Genomic DNA, 20,228 nt, shown 5'->3' with positions numbered 1-20,228 from the left:
TGTCATATATGGGAAAACAATACAAAAACACAAGGATTAGTGTTGACATTTTTTAAATATAAATAAGAAGTTTTGCCTAATGTTAACATTGATTGGAGAGTTAAGGATAATTAACAATGGACTCCAGGTTTGAGGTTTGGGTAGATAGTTTTCTCATTAATGAGACAAAAAACACTGGGAGGGATCCTTTTTATGGCAACATGTGAGTAAGAGACAGAAGCCAAAAATAAATATAGTTTTACAATACTGAGTTTGAAATGTCTATTGAATATAGGCTATAACTTCTATAAAGCAGTATAGGGTAATTACTAAAGTTAACATTCTGGAACTACACAGTTGGCTTTGATATTAATTCTACAACTTTTTAGCAATGTTACCTTGGGCATATTATTTAAATGACTCATTGTCTTTATATATAAAACAAGAATAATAATAGTACCTACTTCACAGTTGTGAGGATTAAATAAGTGAACATATACAAAGGAGTTTAGAAAAAGTCTGGCATATAGTAAGCACTATATGAGTGTTGGCTTGTCGTAATGGTAATGAATAAAATGCTAGCTTTGCAAGAGGTGAATGTTATGCAGGATAAATTAGAGAAAAGCACATTTGCTTTTCAGGTACAAAACCTGCATTAAAACTAACCTTTGTCACTTAATATTTTCACATCCTTTCACGTTTCTGAATTTTAGTTTTTAAAAAATACAAAATAAAAATAATAAAGCTTCGTAGGTTTGTCGTGAAAATTAAAAAAGAGATTATATCCCATAACTTTAGAACGTTGTCTGGCATAGTTTACAATATTGGTTATTATATCTGAAAACAAGAAAATAAAGTCTAAACCAGAACTGTAGGGGCTATCAATATTGAATGGATAGATTATGCAAAAGAAACTAAAAAAGCGGTCACATGGAAAGAAGAAAAAAATACCAATAAATTAACTTTCAAACTAAGAGCATCTTTTTTTTTTTTTTTTTTGAGACGGAGTCACGCTGGGTACCCCAGGCTGGAGTGCAGTGGCCGCGATCTCGGCTCATTGCAAGCCCCGCCTCCCAGGTTGACGCCATTCTCCTGCCTCAGCCTCCCGAGTAGCTGGGACTACAGGCGCCCGCCACCATGTCTGGCTAATTTTTTGTATTTTTAGTAGAAACGGGGTTCACCGTGTTAGCCAGGATGGTCTCTATCTCCTGACCTCATGATCCGTCCGCCTCGGCCTCCCAAAGTGCTGGGATTACAGGCATAAGCCACCGCGCCTGGACAGGGTATCTTTTTTAAGGAGGAAAAAAGTGCAATCAGCTATATCAAATGCTACAGTAACGTAGCAGAAGAGATGAAGTAAAAATATGCTCTTCAAAGTCAGCTCAAATAAGCCTAATGCTAATCTTGATGAAAACAAATTCAAAATCCAGATTGGATTTAGATAAACTATAAATCTAAGATCAGGTGATGGAGTCCAAGTCTTTAAAGATATGAACTGGAGCCATGTTGCACATCATTCTCGCGCAGACCAAACTAGTATTCCCGTTCCCCGAAGGTGGACGGAAACAGGAAGGTGTTGATGAGTTATTTAAGGTACTTAAGCAAGTGTCTGTTGACCAAAAATGTTGTGGAAACATTTTAGTATCTTATCAATGGCCATACTATTACATATTGTATTGAAGCTACATGTATAGAAAGATCTTACTAACTACAACACAAGATCATTGACAGGATGAAATGTTTTATACTTTGTAGTCAGTATAATACTTACCACTTATTGAAAACTAAATATGCATATACATATTTAACATAATATTATTAATAATAATATAATATTAAATAATATATGTAATATTCCAATTTACTCTTGCTTATTACTCCTTGAGCAAATTCAAAGTGAACCTTTAGCAAACATTCTTCCGTCTAATGCTCTAAGAAGAATCATAGAAAAATACAAATGCTCATGATTTATTCAATTATATAATTCCTTGCTATTATAGTGATACAAGATAAAAACAACCAGTAATCACTCAGCCGCATCTACTTTCACGTTTGTATTTCTAAGATTTCAGTTTTTCTTAATATTAAAATTTAAATAAAGAGACAGCTTTTATAATTCTGTACATAATATACATATTTAATTATATTTCTTCAGTTATGTTTTTGTTACTTCCCATTATATCTCTTTATGTAAAATCCTTATTTCACATTTTTATTTCATACATTCTTTTTTTAGTATCTCTACCTAAGCCTGGTAGCATCACCCAAAGAAGAACAAAGAGAGAAATACATATATATATATATATACTTGTGCAAATGTTTTATTTTCTAATTCAGACAGTTAAATAATTTTTAAAATTAAAACAAATTGATGACTCCATTTTCTTAAATTCCTACAGTGTTAATAACACTCTACCAATAGTGTACGCCTGTAGTTTATATATCCATATAGTGTGTGTGTGCATATATGTATACAAAATTATATATGCCCATCAATTATATATATGAAACAAATTTTTATGTGCAGTTATGCACTGCACAATGATGTTTTGTTCAATGACCACATATACAACAGTGGTCCTATAAGATTTTATAAAGTATTTTTACTGTAACTTTTCTATGCTTAAACAAATAACCACTGTGTTACAATTCTCAGCATTATTCAGTACAGTAGTGTGCTATACATGTTGGTAGCCTAGGGGCAATAGGCTATGCCTTACAAGCTAAGTGTCTAGTAAGCCGTTGTATCTAGGTTTGTGTAAGTCCAGTCAATGAGATTTGCATAATGACAAATTGCCTAATGATGCATTTCTCAAATTATACCTCTGTTACTGTGATGCATGACTGTATAACACTTAAACAACACGTATAAATTTAGACCAATTTTTAGACTTACTATTTTTTTACTCTTATGCTAAAAGAAGTAAAAATGTGATTATAGAATAATAAAGTTGTTGGATCAATGCATATCATTTGGATTGGGTATTATAACAAACGATACATTTTGGTAATTTGAATTTCCCACAATCTTCACTCAACTCTTTATATCCCATTGTGACCTCTCTCCATTTTCTTGAGCTCCTGTGACACTTCCTTAGAGAATCCTTTTAATTTTGTCTCTGAACTACTTCAGTATTCTCTTCATTCTTCTCCCTGACTCAGTTTCTCATCCACTAATACACTATCCACCATTCTGTCATCATCTTCTTTTACAACTCAGACGGTTCTTTGGCATCCTTTTGCTCTAAAATCTTCTTTATCTCCTTTCTCAGTGTCAACAAAATAAAAACCACTCCTCAGCCTGAAATTCACTACCTTTCACAGTGTGGCCCACCCGCTATAAATACACTGTGTAGTTTAATTGTGCTAGAATCACACACTGCTCCCCCAAACAAGCCAAGGACTTTCAAGGCTTCAGATCTCATTCTTGCTATTGTTCCCATTTATACTCCATTGCCTCCCGTAAAATCCTTCCCCAGTTCTGAAAGGACTTAAGGTTAGCACTCTCATTTAGGAGCCAATTTACTTTAAACAGACAACTTTTGTACAGCAAACACATTGGGGAACATTAGAAAACAGAAGTGCAGAAAAGAAGTCCTCTTTCAAACTGAATTCACCTTAACTATTCTGCCAGTTCTTGCATGTTCTCATTGAGATTCTGTGCTTTCCTGCCGTTCTTAATTGGAGTTGAGCCTTTATTTTCTTCAAGGTATAAGAATTAAAAAGATGTAAAGGGGCCACAGAAGTAGAATAATGATGTTTAAACCTGAGGTAAGAAAATACTGCATTTGTTCTAGATGGTAAAATACCACATTTTATAGACCTGTAAATTTGGTACAGTAGTCTCTGCCTTATGTGTGGTTTCACTTTCTGAGATTTTAGTTACATGCTGTCAACTGTGGTCCAAAAATATTACATGAAAAATTCCAGAAATAAGGAATTGATGGATTTTAAATTGCACACTCTTCTGAATAGCATGATGAAATCTCACATCATTCACTCTGTCCTCTCTTTATCACAAGAAGCAGGATGAGTACAGTACAATAAGATATATTGAGAAAGATATAGACAGACTACATTCACATGACTTTATTACAGTATATTGTTATAATTAATTTATTATTAATTATTGCTATTAATCTCTTATTATAACTAATTTATAAATTAAACATTATCTTAGGTACATATGTATAGAAAAAAATAGTACAAGTTCAATATCCCTTAGTCAAAATGCTTAAGACCAGAAGTGTTTTGGAATTCAAAATTTTAAAAAATATATTTGCATTATGGATACTGGCTGAGCATCTCTAATCTGAAAATCCAAAATCCCAAATGCTTTGTGGTTTCAGTCATCCACTGGGGAATCTTTGGATGTATCCCCTACAAACAAGAGGCTACTTCTGTAATTGGTTGAGTTGTAAGACTGTACAGATGCTTCTCAACTTACAATGGGGCCACAGTCTGATAAATCCATCATAAGTCAAAATATCATAAGTTGAAAATGCATTTAATATCCCAATAAACTATTTGTAAAGTTGAAAAATTGTAAGTTGAAACATCATAGGTTAGGGATCCTCTGCATTAGGGTTCTTAACAACTTGAACATTCATTTTATTTATTTTAGAAGGGATTTGTAGAAATGAATCCTGTTCAAATTATTTGTGTGTTTACTAATTTTAACTTTTTAAAAGTTCTTGTCTCTATCATCTACGTGTTTTCTATTTTTGCAAATGTGACAGTTTGTAGATTCAATGACTTTACCTTGATCATATGTGGATGTATATTTGCAAGTGCTTCCCAAGATCCTTTTTTTTTCTCATATACTAATAAGCAAGGCAAAGAGTATGTGTTAACTAAATAAAACTTGAAGTTTTGTGAATAATATATTGAGGTGATTACATTGAGATAAAAATAACACTGCTATTTGGGCACATTTATTTTTATATCACACCTGTTTGCCAAATAAAAAACATACATAAGGTTACTCTCATTTACTGGTTATTATTGCAAGCCTCAAAAATTACAACTTCTGATTCACGGTCAGAGTTTATGGCTCAAATTTTTAAACTCTTGGAATGTGCCAGCTTAAAGGAAAATATTCAAAATATGTGCTGGCAAATTCATGAAGCTTATTAATTTGAGTCACTGAAATTCAAAGCAAAGATTTGTGTTTCAGAGAAACCCCTTGAATATAGGGATGATAACATTCAGCAGGGAAAGGTTTCTTACATGTTACTGAACATTTTACTTGAGTTGTTAATTTTTTGTACTTACACTTTCAATATGTTTCACTCCAGAAGAACTAAAAAATCTGGTTCAATATGTTACTTGTTAGCTGTAATAAGTAGGAAAATTTGATTTGTAATAAATGATTTGGTATTACTGAAGACAGTTGTAAAAATCCTGTGTAAACTCTTAAAAATAGTGTAATTTAAAATTAATAATTTTATATCACCATAAAAATTATTTTTTTATTTTTATTTTTATTTTTGGTTTTAAGGGGCAGAGAGTTCAATAGGCAAGACAAAAGGAAGAAGCTCCCCTGTACAGAGACAGAGGGAGGGGGGCTCCAAAGCCAAGAGAGGAGACCACACCAAAAACTATTTTTAAATTACCTCTATTAATTCAAATAAAACCTAATTAACATGATGGTTGTTATTTTCCCTTAGAGTCTTATATAGATTAGAAAGAACATAAGGAGCTACTCAAATCAGAGTATAAGAAATTTTATTTATCTAATCTATCCATCAACCTATCTCTTTCCATTTCTTCATACAACCGTCTATCCAGCTACCATATATTTAATGCATTTATTTTACCTTTGAGAATGAAGTAAGTCCTATTCAGAACATATAAGACTAAAAATTCAGCTTTCTAAATGTATTATCAGTGGTTATTATTCGTGAAAAGTGCCTTACAATTTCTACCCTGGAAAAGAAGCATTTTCTATTGTCTTAGCTCTGTAGTAACTAGGGTTTATGTTCTGCATATTAAAATTTACATAAGACAGAAATATGACCCTGAATATTCAACAATGTATAACCCTAATACTTTAAAATGCTGAGTGTTTTTTGTATTATGTACAGTGAATATATTTATTTTGTAAGGTACAAACAGAAAGAAACAATAGAAAAACACTTTAAAGAAAGTGGATAGGTGACATTAATCAGCTATTAAAACACTTTTATCATTTTGCACTAAGAAAGTTATTCCAAGGTTAAAAAATATTTATGGGAGGTGAGAGAGTCTTAGGAAACTTATTTGCTATAAGCTTTTAAATGTTTGGTTAGTGTTCTTTCAACAAAAGAAAATAATATCTCATTGACAGATAAAAATTTCAATAAAACAAATATAATTTTTTAAATTACTGATTAATTTTGCTCATCAATTTTGATAATTGTACTGCCTTAATACTGGCTGACAAAAATTAGGTGTTATTATGTAAACATACTCTATCAGGTCATAGGAGGATTGGTTCCAACTTTCTCAGAATTTAAGGTGTCAAAAAATCTCTATGCTGAATGATGATGTTAGTTGAGTTCTGAGATGCATGTTGATTCCATAAACAGAAATTACTTCAGTCACCCATTTTCAATAGGTTAATTTCTACTTGTTTTAATGAATTCACACAAATTTTAGTCAAATTCATATGGCAGAATAAAACATTATAATTAACTAAACACAAGCATAAAGGGATCAGTATTAGTAATTAGAAATAGCTAAATCAACAAACATTGTAATTATTCTTCAAATGTTTTTTCCAATAGCTTGTGCAACTACAGAACATTAACTTATCTTAAAGTTTAGAATTTCTCAAATTCAACTAGAGCTGATCTATCAATATTAGTTTACATTTTTTGTTTTCTCTTAACCAAGAGTGACCTTGAAGCCTTTACTAATCAGGCCTATTTTACCTATGTTGAATCACCAAAGGAAACAAGGTCAAAACAAAGTCATTGAAAGTCTCACACCCTAGCATGCTACTCTTTGGGATTGATAAATAGCTTCAATTTTCTCAATTTCATGACAAAGAGAATTGGGGCAGTTCTGTGGAGATCCGTAAGAAACTGGCTGTAGCCAGATGAAAAATGATATTTCTTGTACTGTTATTGGCAAGGTTAAAGCTTTTTATAAATAAAAACTTAAGATTTTCTCAGAAGTTAGAGGCTGAGTTGTTTTGTCTAGGCGAATTGGACAATTAGAGAAACTTTATAAAGTATTAACTGTATTTAGAGATGTCTGAAAATGAACCTTAAATTCTTCAGAGTAACAGATACAATGTACCATTCTGAGATTTAGTTTCTTTATTGACTTAGTAGATATATAAGATGTTTTTCTTATGTAACAGGATGTAGTGAGTATCATAGTAGAGCCAACGGCATGTATAAAAATATTTAAATAGCAAAGATACATACAGATACAAAATGATCTAATTACAAAGAAAAAATAAGAAACATAGATATTGGATTTTAGTCTTGACTTTATGAATAACAGCTCACTTTACATTAACAGTCCCCTAAATAAGAGCCTCAGGCCTTTCTCTGAAAAGTTATAGACTTAGAATAAATTATTTGCAAGCCTCTTCAAAACATTTTGCAAAATATGTTTGGATAAAAATAAGTAAATAAATAAAAAGTAGACTTATTTTGGGAGCTTTAGGACCTTGCCAAAAGAGGAATGACTTTCTTTTCTAGCTTATGTAGAACATAGCTCATGGAAATTTTATGATAACAAGTTCACTCAAAGAATGCCCTATTCTTTGCATGGATTTCAATCCATGAGCATTCAACAACAACAACACTCAGTCCTCATCCATTTTGCTGTTGCTGAGGTAAATTTATTTATTTATATATTTATGTATGTATTTTTCTTTTTTTCTTTTTCTTTTTTTTTTCAGACGGAGTCTCGCTCTGTCACCCAGGCTGGAGTGCAGTGGCCGCGACCTCGGCTCACTGCAAGCTCCGCCTCCTGGGTTCACGCCATTCTCCTGCCTCAGCCTCCCGAGTAGCTGGGACTACAGGCGCCCCCCACCACGCCTGGCTAATTTTTTGTATTTTTAGTAGAGACGGGATTTCATCATGTTAGCCAGAATGGTCTCTATCTCCTGACCTCGTGATCTGCCCGCCTCGGCCTCCCAAAGAGCTGGGATTACAGGCGTGAGCCACCGCGTCCGGCCGAGGTAAATTTATTTTAAAGGGTATGAGTAGTGGTGAAACGTGAGTTTCTCACCATTAGCCATACTCTGTGTTTCCAAAGATGGATGTTTTCTGCCTCTTTTTTTTTTTTTTTAACTTTAATCGGGGCAGAAATACTGAGCCATGATGATATGTTCCCTCACAATGTCCTTAACTTATCAGTCATTGAAGTATAGGCAATTCCACTGCCTAATTAAAAGATTAAAGTATAAAGAAGGGTAGCTCTTTGATTAAAATAATTCCAGTAAGAATGTTGCAGTATATTACATGTATCCTTCCCTTATATGTTTAGAGATGTGTACTGTGTTTTAGAAATAATAGTCACAATTTATTATTCTTTATTTTACTCAGAAAAAATAAAGAACACTCATATTGCTAACTTTAAAAACTAATTTTACCAAGAAAAATGTTCTTAGGATATTCTGGTGGAGTGGACCAAGTAAAAAATTCCATTGTGATTGGCCCTTTTGTACATTAATTGTCAAGATTTCTGAGCATATTTGATTTTGATTTTTGTTTTCATTTCTAAAATAATTCTTATCTAACAAATAGTAAGTTCAGACTTTTAAAATTTCAAAAATATATTTTAGACATTATAGACATTTCAAGATAATTTTTTTAAAAATTAAAGTTAGGTTTCAGAGAAATGTTACCTAGTTTATTTGCCATATAATATTTACAGCAAATGCATCTTTTTAAATTAATTGATTTTTTAATTTTAACTCCATATTTTATATTCAAGTTTAGATTTGGTTGATAATGCTGGCTATATAGCATTACTAAAATAGTAAATACTTGCTGTTTTTCAACCATCAACTATAGCTGTGGTATGGCAACTCTTGTAATATTGAAGGATTAGTACTTAAACTTGAGATGTTTAATTATGTGCATACAAACTTCAAAAAAAAAAGTGACCTTTGATATCATTCCCTACAAATAAAATTTCAGATCAGACAGACATACCAATCAATAACTTAGTGTTTATGGATCATCTACTTTGAATTAGAACTGGTAGTAAAGGATTCCACATGCTAATTAGTATTTAGAGAAGTTAACCTGCAGATGCATAAAACCATGCCTTTTCCATGCTGACTCAGATTAGGTGCACTGTCTGTAATTAGGTGCACAGTATTAGCATTAACAAGTTGCTTCGTATGACTGAAACTGCAAGGGAAACCTGGAGACTAGAATTGGTGATTATTTCTTAATATTAGATATTGAACAATTAAATAGAGGACTAAACACAAGAGACTGGAGTCAGTGATTACTTCTTCACAGTGAACCGTTGAATAAAGGATTAGACACAGAAAAATAAAAAATTCCATTAAAACAGAAATTAATTGTACTATATTTGATTATTAATAAAATTATAATATTTATTTAAATCTAGCATATTTTGAGAACTGCATTTCTATTTAATCTTATAATGATACTCAGGCTACATTACAGACCACAGCTTTTAAACATGTATTCGCCATCACATAAAAATATATCTCTAGCAAAATGTTATTTAAAACTTTATTAGATGATTTATTTACCTAAAGTCTTTTATTATTTATATATAAGCTTTTTTGCATCATTTAACATAAAAATTTACCAAATTCCAATTTGCAATCATATATGTCTCCTATAGATTAAAAACTATAAGGTAAACATGAATTAAACTTGAAGATGACTATTTCTTTCACTATTGTTTATCTTTAATAACCTCATGGTATCAAATTTTTATGCTGAGTATATTTCAAAGAATATGAAATAATTACCCTTGTTCTTATTAGTGAAGTTTTATCTTCTAATTTTAATTAGATTATAATTTTGCTCTTGCCTTCAGATCTGTCTCCAGTGACCAGAAAATATACTTAAGGACTATTTGCTATGCTGCATGAATAAATACTGAGTATTTTGTGGAGACACAGGACTAGCATCTTTCTCTCTATGATATTTGTTTGTTTATTTTCTCCAGTTAATATTGATATCTGGCAATTATTCTGTACTTTTACCACTCATATGAGCACACTTTTCTTAAATTTCTTCTGTGAAAACATAAATTCACAAAGTTTTCTTATATTTAAAACACGAAAGATAGCACCAAGAAAAGAAAGCTTCATTTTGAAATGCTCAATTAAAAGTATTAGTTCTTGCATTTGCAAGAAACCCATCTTCTAAGAGATAAGTTTTTTTCCCACACGATTTTCCTATGAAATCACAAGTTGTGGGGTACTAACCATATCACATTTTTTAAAAATGCATTAAAATCTAATAATTCAAATTTGTCTCCATTCAAGAACAAAATTATTCTATCCAGAATTCGATGCAAATTACAAACCTAAGTTTTAAAAAATTGTTAGCAATATGATATGGTTCTGATACTTTTACAAGTGATAGCATGGACAGTATCAGATGGGTTTACTGAAATTTTCAATTAACTGGAGAGGTTCGGGGTTATGGGCACAAAACCTATCATGGTCTCAAAAAGGGCACAAAAAGAACTAATAAAATACCCAGATTTATTTATCTTACCCCAGAAACAGTGTTTGTAGTAATTACTTTACACCTACTACCACCCATGGGGCTTTTATAATTCTTGCTATTGATGTTTTGAGAGCCTCTAGCTAAAATGAATTTCAAGCACCAGATTGGCTAGCAACCCTGCCATAACAGAAAGTAAAGGGGAGCTGAATGTGGGTTTTTACAGTGTGTCTATCACAGATATTTATTTCACCTGGCAGATAACCTGATGCCCAGTTCTCTGATCTGTGTACCAAGGGGTCCCTCACATGGGAAACTTGTTTATACTGGCAGATACCCTTGTAACTCTTGTCCGACCTGTGTCCATTTTATGCCTGCTTGACCAGTACTCTGATGCTGAGAGCCTGACCTCATGTTCGTCCTGATGTCCTAGATAAAACCCAGCCTGTGGCAGCCCTTAGTTCTTCATAAGGAGAATGCAAATTCAATACACCACAATGATAGAAAACAAGTTCAAAGATGCAAAAGTCTTCCACAAAATACTAGCAAACAGAATTCAACAACATATTAAAATGATCATTCACCATAATTAAGTGGGATTCATCCCAAAAGTGCAATGACGGTTCATCATATGTAAATCAATAAACATGATCCATCACATTAACAAAACCAAGAACAAAAACCATCCTTTTATGATGAAAACTCTCAAAAATCTGGGTATAGAACAAATATGCCTCAAAATAGTAAAAGGTATATATGACAAACCCATAGCTAACATCATACTGAATGGAAAAAAATTCAAAGCCTGTACTTTAAAAACTGGAACTAGACAAGGATGCCCACTTCCACAACCCCTATTCAACATAGTACTTGGTATTCTAGCCACAACAATTAAAAAGAGAAAGAAATAAAGGATATCCAAACTGGAAAAGAAGTCAAATTGTTCTGCTTTGCAGATGACACAATCTTATATATAGAAAAAACTAAAGGCTGTACTAAAAAACTATTAGAACTGGCAAACAAATACAGTACAGTTGCAGGAAATAAAATCAACATACAAAAATTATTAGTGTTTCTATACAGCAATAATGAACTAGCCAAAATTAAAATCAAGAAAGAAACCCCACTTACAATAACTACAAAAATAAAATAAAAATCTAGGAATAATTTAGCCAAGGAGGTAAAAGACCTCTACAGGGAAAACTGCAGAACACTAATGAAAGAAACCAAAGAGGATACCAGCAAATGGAGACATCCCATGCTTACAAATCAGAAATTAATATTTTTAATTGACTATATCACCCAAAACAATCTACAGATCTAATGAAACTTCTATCAAAACATTAATGACACTCTTTCTGCCATGTGAGGTTACAATGGGAAGTTGACAGTCTGAAACCTGAAGAGGGCCCTCAGCAGAACCCAACCATGCTGTTAATCTGATTCTGGGCTCCCAACCCCCAGAACAGTGAGAAATAATTGTCTTTCATTTATAGGGATAGGGGGCAGGACCAAATTGCAGCTCCCACTTGGACAGACAGAGCAGCATTTGGAAACATATCGTGAACTTTTGCTCCAAGAACGACTGCAGGAACATACCAGGAAAGCCGAGAGAATGCACAGACCCTTTGAAGGAAGTGGATTGCTCCTGCAGGCCCCAGCAGACAGCCCCCAAACTGAGAGTGCTCAAAATGTGAAGGTGTGAAAAGAGGATTGTCTGCTCCCAAATAAACACCTTCACTGGGGAACCTGAAAGTCCAGATCATGAGAGAAGGATTTGACCTTACCTGGAGCTGAGACCATTTAGAGAGCTGAGCAAAATGCAGGTGTAAAGAAGCAGCAGAAGAGCACGGTAAGCTCTCCCAGTCCCCAGGGAAGCAATTTCTGACGTTGTCTTGCATAGGTCCTTGGGGAGGGCTGCCAAAGGAACTGGGAAGAGACCACAGGGGGAAGGAAACTTCCACTTGAACTTTGTAACAATATCGAACCAAGGTGAAGTTTCCTGGGCAGAACTCAGAGGAGGCAGTGAATCTGGAGTGCAGACACAGCACATAAGCTGCAGCAGGCAGGGAAGCAGGAAACCTGAAAGCCCTGTGTGCCTTCACAGTTAGGAGGCTGGTAGCCTGGGGCAAGTTCTCAGCCCTGATCACCCACTGCTGGGAGAAAAACTCCTGGCTGTTGTGGAAGGCATGGTGGGAGTGACACTGGCCTTTTGGGCTGAGTGGAAGCTGGGTGAAGCCTGTAACTGCTGGCCTTGCCTCACTTCCCTGGCCACCTACATGACACAGCAGAGGCAGCCATAATCCACATAGGAACATAATTCCATTAACTTGAGAACCACACGTTCACCCTCAACAGCTAAGACATGCCTAACCATGCCCCCACCTGAAAGTTTTTCTGTACTATCTCTTCCCTGGTAGCCAAAGACAAAGGATATATTCTCTTGGGAGATCTAGGGCCCGCCCCCCCCCCCCCCCCACTCACCACCTGATCCTCTTTATACTATCACAGCTGGTGCTTTCTTGAAAGTGCTAGCTCCTGGCAGGAGGCCAAACAGCACAAAACTAGTGCAATAAACAAAACTACAACTAAAGACCCTCACAGAGTCCATTTAACTCCCATGCCACCTTCACCAGAGCAAGTGCTAGTATCCACAGCTGAGAGACCTGAAGATGGTTCAAATCACAGGACTCTGTGCAGACACTCCTCCAGTAGCAGCCTGAGCCCAGTAGCTCTGCCAGGTGGCTAGATCCAGAAGAGAAATAACAATCACTACAGTTCAGCTATCAGGAAGCCACAAAAAAGCGGGAGAACACTACCTCAAAGGAGTACCCCACGGGACAAAAGAATCTGAACAGAACAGCAGCCCTTGAGCCCCAGATCTTCCTTCTGACATAGTCTACCAGAATGAGAAGGAACTAGAGAAACAATTCTGATAATATGAAAAAACAAGATGTTTTAACACCCCCAAAAGACATTAGCTCACTAGCAATGGATCCAAATGAAGGAGAAATCACAAATTGCCAGAAAAAGAATTCAGGAGGTCAATTATTAAGCAAATCAAGGGGGCACCAAAGAAAGGTGAAGTCTAACTTCATGAAATCAAAAAAAGATACAAGATATGAAAGAAAAAATCTTCAATGAAATAGCATAAATAAGAAACAATCACAACTTTTGAATATAAAGGATGAACTTAGAGAAATGCAAAATGCTCTGGAAATTCTCAGCAATAGAATCAAACAAGCAGAAGAAAGAACTTCAGAGCTCAAAAGTAAGTTTCTTTAAATAACCCAATCCACCAAAGAGAAAGAAAAAAGTATCAAAAAAAATTAGCAAAGCCTTCAAGAAGCTTGGGATTATGTTAAATGACCAAACCTGAGAATAATTGGTGTTCCTGAGGAAGAAGAGAAATTTAAAAGTTTGGAAAACATATTTGAGGGACTGACTAATCAAAGAAAACTTTCCCAGCCTTGCAAGAGATCTAGACATCTAAATACAAGAAGCTCAAAAAACACCTGAGAAATTTATTGCAAAAAGATCATCACCTAGGCACATAGTCATCAGGTTATTTAAAGTTAAGACAAAGGAAAGAATCTTAAGAGCTGTGAGGAAAAAGCTCCAGGTAACCTACAATAGAAAAGCTATCAGATTAACAACAGTTTTATCAGCAGAAACCTTACAAGCTAGAAGGGATTGGGGTCCTATCTTCAGCCTGCTTAAACAAACAAACAAAAACTATAAGCCAAGAATTTTGTATCTAGTGAAACTAAGCTCATGACATTCAAATTGTTATTGCTTTAACAGGCCTATAGAAGTCTTGATCACTGCCTAAAGTAGCCTTTAAACTAATCCACTCTCCATAATAAATTTTAAATACTTTACATATTGTAATGCGCTTTTATGAAGTATAAATGGGAAATGATTTTGGATTATTTTAATGTGTTAATTTGACATGTAAGTAAGTGGTTTCTTTAAAATTTCATTTCTAACATCAAAACATTTACTTAAGAATTAAAAACATTTTATTAAATATCTCCTATATACAAACTCTGTTCTATGGACTTAAAATACACAGATATTCAGGACAGGCTTAAATTTCAGTGGACAGAGATCAAATAACCAAAGCAAAACCAAATAAGGGCAATTACATTAATAGTTCAGGTACTTACAAATGCACTGAAGAAAATAGGAGACAGCAGTATAACAAGAAAATGATTGCAGTGGTAAAGAGTGTTGGGCACAGCATTATAAAGGGTTGTCAAGGAGGAGGTAATATAAGAGCTGAGCTGAGAATAAAAAAATAGGACCCTGTCATAAGAAGAACAATCCAGGAAAAGTGAATGAAAAGTAAGCAAATAGGGTCTGAGGTTGGAACAAATGTTTCCCATATGAAGAGCATTAAGGCCACTGTCACTGAAGCACATTGAGTTAAGCACAGAGTGACATAACATCAGATTGGAGAAGCAGAGTGGTCCATCCCGCTTACGAAATTAATACATGATAAAGTGTTTTGATTTTATCACATGTTAAACAAAAGAGCAAAAGAGTATCTAAAAGAAAGAAAGGACAAGATCTCTTACATTTTTAAATATTATATAACAGCTCAATAGAAAATATAACTGAAGTTTCTGGTTAAAAATTCTTTCTAGACTGTCATTTAACTCACAGAAGCTTCACAACAATTTAAGATCAATTCTATGATTAAATTCCACTTATTATAGTGAAGTTTTCCAAATAATTAACAGTCACATAATAATCAGGGACACTGCTAATTTGTAGGTCCCATTTTGACTGCAAAGGTTCTTACATTAGATTTGGATGTTAAATTTAGAAAGGGGATTATGTGTGCTAATCATAATGACATAAAATAATACTATCCTTCACTAGAATCCTGCCCACTGATGGTGATTTCTCACAGAGAAATAGGTTTTTCTTCCTTTTAATTTCTTACATTGTGCAAATGGGTTTCAAACTGAGATAGTTACAAAGATGGGCGAGTTGTATCGATGACTAACAGGTATGGTGAGTAGGGAAAGGAGTAATGACTAATATAATGAGTAGTGACTAGGGATAATTGCTTATTTATAACCATAAAAAAACTAAGTATATTTTTAACACACAATAGGGGGCAAAGAAAATAAGTGGGTGTGCAGTTTCAGTTTGTAACAATATATTGACAAGGGATCATGACTGGAACGTTTCTTGATTTCTTACATGAAACTGGGCAATGCTTTGGGAAAGCTCTGTGAAGGAATGATTCAACTTCAGAAGATAAGAAAGTGATGACCCCCATGAAATTCATCTGGTGTAAAGGAAGAAACCATATACTCACAGCCCCATAGAATTTTATGGCAGAATGGAATGGTTAAGATGACTGAGTTCAAACCTTTAGTTTTCAGGTGAAGAGACTGAAGATTTATATCTCAGTATTCTTTATAATACAAAATTTTAGTCTGGTTTTCTTAGGAATCAGAAGATCTGAAAAAAACAGGATATTTCCATTAATTTTTCCTACTTATTGTAACGGAAGAACAGGGTTTTCAAATAAAATATGAAGTGGTATTTAGGAATTAAAATGATAGGAATAAATATACTTGGTAGGCTGGGTGAAATCCACAAGACCTGATGTATCAGTAAGTAACTGTGAGAGAATGTCAATAATCTTAAATTGTGTCTGCTGAATAATCTAAAAGTTCTTTATTATTTATTGAGCATGAAAATCTATAATTTTCTATTACAGAATATTGTGCATTCACAACATGTAATAAGAAGAACACTCAAGAAAGCAAGATCAAGATTTCCTTAACAGTTACAATGTCAATAAAGAAATTATTCTCACTTCAGAATACCTAGCATCACATGGTTGTTACAAGGTTTCAATGTTAAAATGAATTCAGAAGTTATAATAGTGATAGGCTTATGTTACTGGACAGTGGTCCAGATCCACACCCCAGGAGAGGTTCTCGGATCTCACGCAAAAATAATTCAGGGTGATACAGTAAAGTGAAAGCAAATTTATTAGGAAAATAAAGGGATAAAGAATGGCTACTCCACAGACATAGCAGCCTTGAGGACTGCTGGTAGCATATTTTTATGTTTTTTTTTTTCATGATTATATGCTAAACAAGGGGTGGATTATTCATGCCTTCCCTTTTTAGACCATATAGGGTAACTTCTTGACTTTGCCATGGTATTTGTAAACTGTCATGGCACTGGTGGGAGTGTAGCAGTGAGAACGACTGGAGGTCACTCTCGTCTCCATCTTGGTTTTGGTGGGTTTTAGCCATCTTCTTTACTGTGACCTGTTTAATCAGCAAAGTCTTTATGACATGTGTCTTGTGCTGACCTCCTATCTTATCCTGTGACGAAAAATGCCTTAACCTCATGGGAAAGCAGCACAGAAGGTCTCAGCCTCATTTTACACAGCCCCTACTCAAGATGGAGTTGCTCTGGTTTACCTGCCTCTGAAACCTATAACATTTGAGAACTTTGTCTTTTATTTCAATAATATCAGCAAATAATATGTTAGACTATCTATTATGTAGGAAATTTTGTGATATAGTAATATATTTATGCTTTTACAGTGATTTAATCATAAAAGAAAGTACAATTTTACATCAGATTATGCAACTTAGATATAAATATCAATCCAAAGTCAACAAAAATCAATTGTAATTACTTGAGTAACAATTTTTAATATACTTATGTCATTTGGAAATAGTATCTCGTTTAACAGTCATACAAACCTTGCCAGATCCAAAGAAAATGTATTATTGTTTTCACTTTCTAGGTGAGGACATAACTTCAGTAATTGCAGTCCATAATAACCCTGGAATCAGGGCTACAGTTCTGCCTTCACTATCTTGCATTGAAATTTAAGATTAATATATTCACATTGCTTGAGGCAAAAAGCAGACACATCTCATGTCTATCAAGATTTTTATGCTTTTTGGTTAACTTTATCAAAATTAACATTATGCTGATTTTTTAGGTAAAAAGATGATAAAATAACTATTTCCTTAGGCATTTTCTAGCATTTGGAAGGTCACTTGAGAGGTCTTATGCTGCATAGGCCCAGGTTTTGGACTATATTCACGAATATAAAAATACCATCCTTTGGATAATGTCTGGGAATGTTGCTCATCTATGAATGGCACATTCTCCTATCCAACTCCCTAATTGAACTTCTGCTTTAGAAGACATTGTGCTGTCTCTTGGTAGTAATGACCTTGTCCTAGAAGAGATGTTTCCTAAAGAGAAAAAAAGAAAAGCACTCAAATAATATCTGTAGATAGTATAAAAATGTAATATATTTTGAAAACAAGATTTTTTTTGTTATCTTTGTTTCTGTCATGCATTATTCTGTTCAGAATAAGTATAGTGAATATTTATATTTTTATTTTAGAATTTTATATTAAAATTGCAGAAATGTCTAACTAAATGCATTAAAAGTAAAATTCTTGTTAGCTAATGACCAGTTTGATCCAGTCTTTTTCACTAGATGGATCTATTTGTGATGTAAATAGAAAGTTAGAGAAATAGGCAAACAGCAAGTTCCAGTCAATTTTATTCACAGGCAGCTGAAAGTTGGATTTGCATCAGAATATTTTACAGACTTCCTAACAGCCTTTCAGAAGTTAATCCAGTTTTCACCACAATAAACTTGCATAGTCTTTGAAATATTGAGACACAATTCCCTACATAAACATTTGTTATAGTAAAAAATTTTTCAGAAAAGAAATACAAAACAAACTATGAGATAAGCTGATACATCAATGAACAAAGAACAAGATTCATGGAATGTCATTCATGATCTCATGAATAACATTCAACATCAAGATCTTCATGATCAAGTGGTCAAGTTCACTTAGGCAGCTTCAGGGTCTTTTGTCAAGGCTGAAATATATTTTTTTTTACAGAAGTCTTAGACAGCATTCACTGTATTACTTATTTCATCCATGCTACAGTTCTACAGAGCAAGAAAACATATTGTCCAGTTAGAAACAGAAAGAAAAATATAAGACAGCAAAAATTTGTTGAACTTATCTTTTTATTAATGGAAAAAATATAATAAAATACAAATCCTTACACATTAAATTGTTTAAAAAAATACATTGTGTATAATCCAGTTTTTTAAAAAAAATACTATCTTGACCCAGATTTGAAGCCCTAACTAGTGGCTGCCAGTCAATGTCCCTCCTGAGTAGCCAATTAAGTTCCCCCTCCAATACCTTCCCTTCTCAGGCTTTCACACTTCAGGACCCCTATACACCCACCTTCATCACCCCTAGGGCCACATACCAGACACTCAGAAATAGCCTCTGTGTGCCTGAGAATGGGACATTATCCAAATTAGATAAATCCACAAAAAGCCCCACAGGAACCTAGCTAACCCCACCCTATTTACCATAGATAGGCTGCCCCTACAGCTCCAGGTTGCTGTTGCCCTGTCCCTCCATGCAAGCCCCTGTGAGATACTGCCTGGCAGCCTTCTCTCTTTTGGAACTCTAAGTAGCACAAATTCTGCTTTTTATCTAAGTGTCATTGTGTTGTTTTCCACCATCAAACAAATCTTTAAAGCTCATAAAATATTGTGGTGTGGCATCACATGTAATGACTGGACCAAGACACAAAATATATAAATCTCAGTGAAGGCTCTGCCATTTATTAGGTAGATGATGTGTTGCAGATACAACACTTGGATCTTCACTGAAGCCATATTCTATAAGGGAGAGGTTAGGCTGTACCAATGCCTAGACTATAATTATCAGGAGGAAATCATCCTGTTTTAATATCCAGAGTGAGGATTCATAAACTGGTGTATATAGATATACATGCATGCACAAATGCAATTAAAGGGAAATAATACATCAATTTTAGGTTACCAAATACATTTATAGTCTCACTAAATATCGGTATCATTGAAATATCTTTAACCTGGGAAGTGATTTTTTACCTAAGATATTATGAAGGAAGAATATAAGAATTATTGAATCAAAAATATTGGAGACAAACAAAATTTAAGATATAATTAATTTATATACAACATGAATATAAAAATTATTATTAACTTCTTCTTGTTACCTAGAAAAGATCTTATAAAAGGTCTTAGTTAAGTGTGACCTAGAGACTCTATTATCCTGATACTATTAATCTTCAACTTTTCCATAAACTGCCCTGTTAATGTTAATGCTCTTTTAGGTTTTTTATATCATTCTTGACCCATTTGAAGAGGGCTTCTGATTTTCAGCTATTAGTGTTGTTTTAAAAAATGTTCAGTTGCTTCATTGATACAATTTATTTAAAAAAAAACTCCATCAAGTGTTTTGTTTAAATAGCTTTGCTTCTCACTAATATAATAAGAAAATAGCTTCCAGTAATCCATTACTCTGAGGAAATTAATTCCATGCTTCTTTATAGAGACAGATGCTATTGTGTCCTAATTCGTAGAAATTTAAGGAAATTCTATGCTAAGTCCTACTGTTTTGTGTTCTAAACTGCTGCTTTACTACTCCCTACTTGCCATGAAAAAGTAATAATTTGCACATTCTATATAAACTGAGAAAATAATAATTATTAATGTAA

This window comes from Pan troglodytes, chromosome 14 (genome assembly GCF_028858775.2).
Source record: "Pan troglodytes isolate AG18354 chromosome 14, NHGRI_mPanTro3-v2.0_pri, whole genome shotgun sequence".
Lineage (NCBI taxonomy): Eukaryota > Metazoa > Chordata > Mammalia > Primates > Hominidae > Pan > Pan troglodytes.
Note: the sequence above shows the minus strand (reverse complement) of the source record.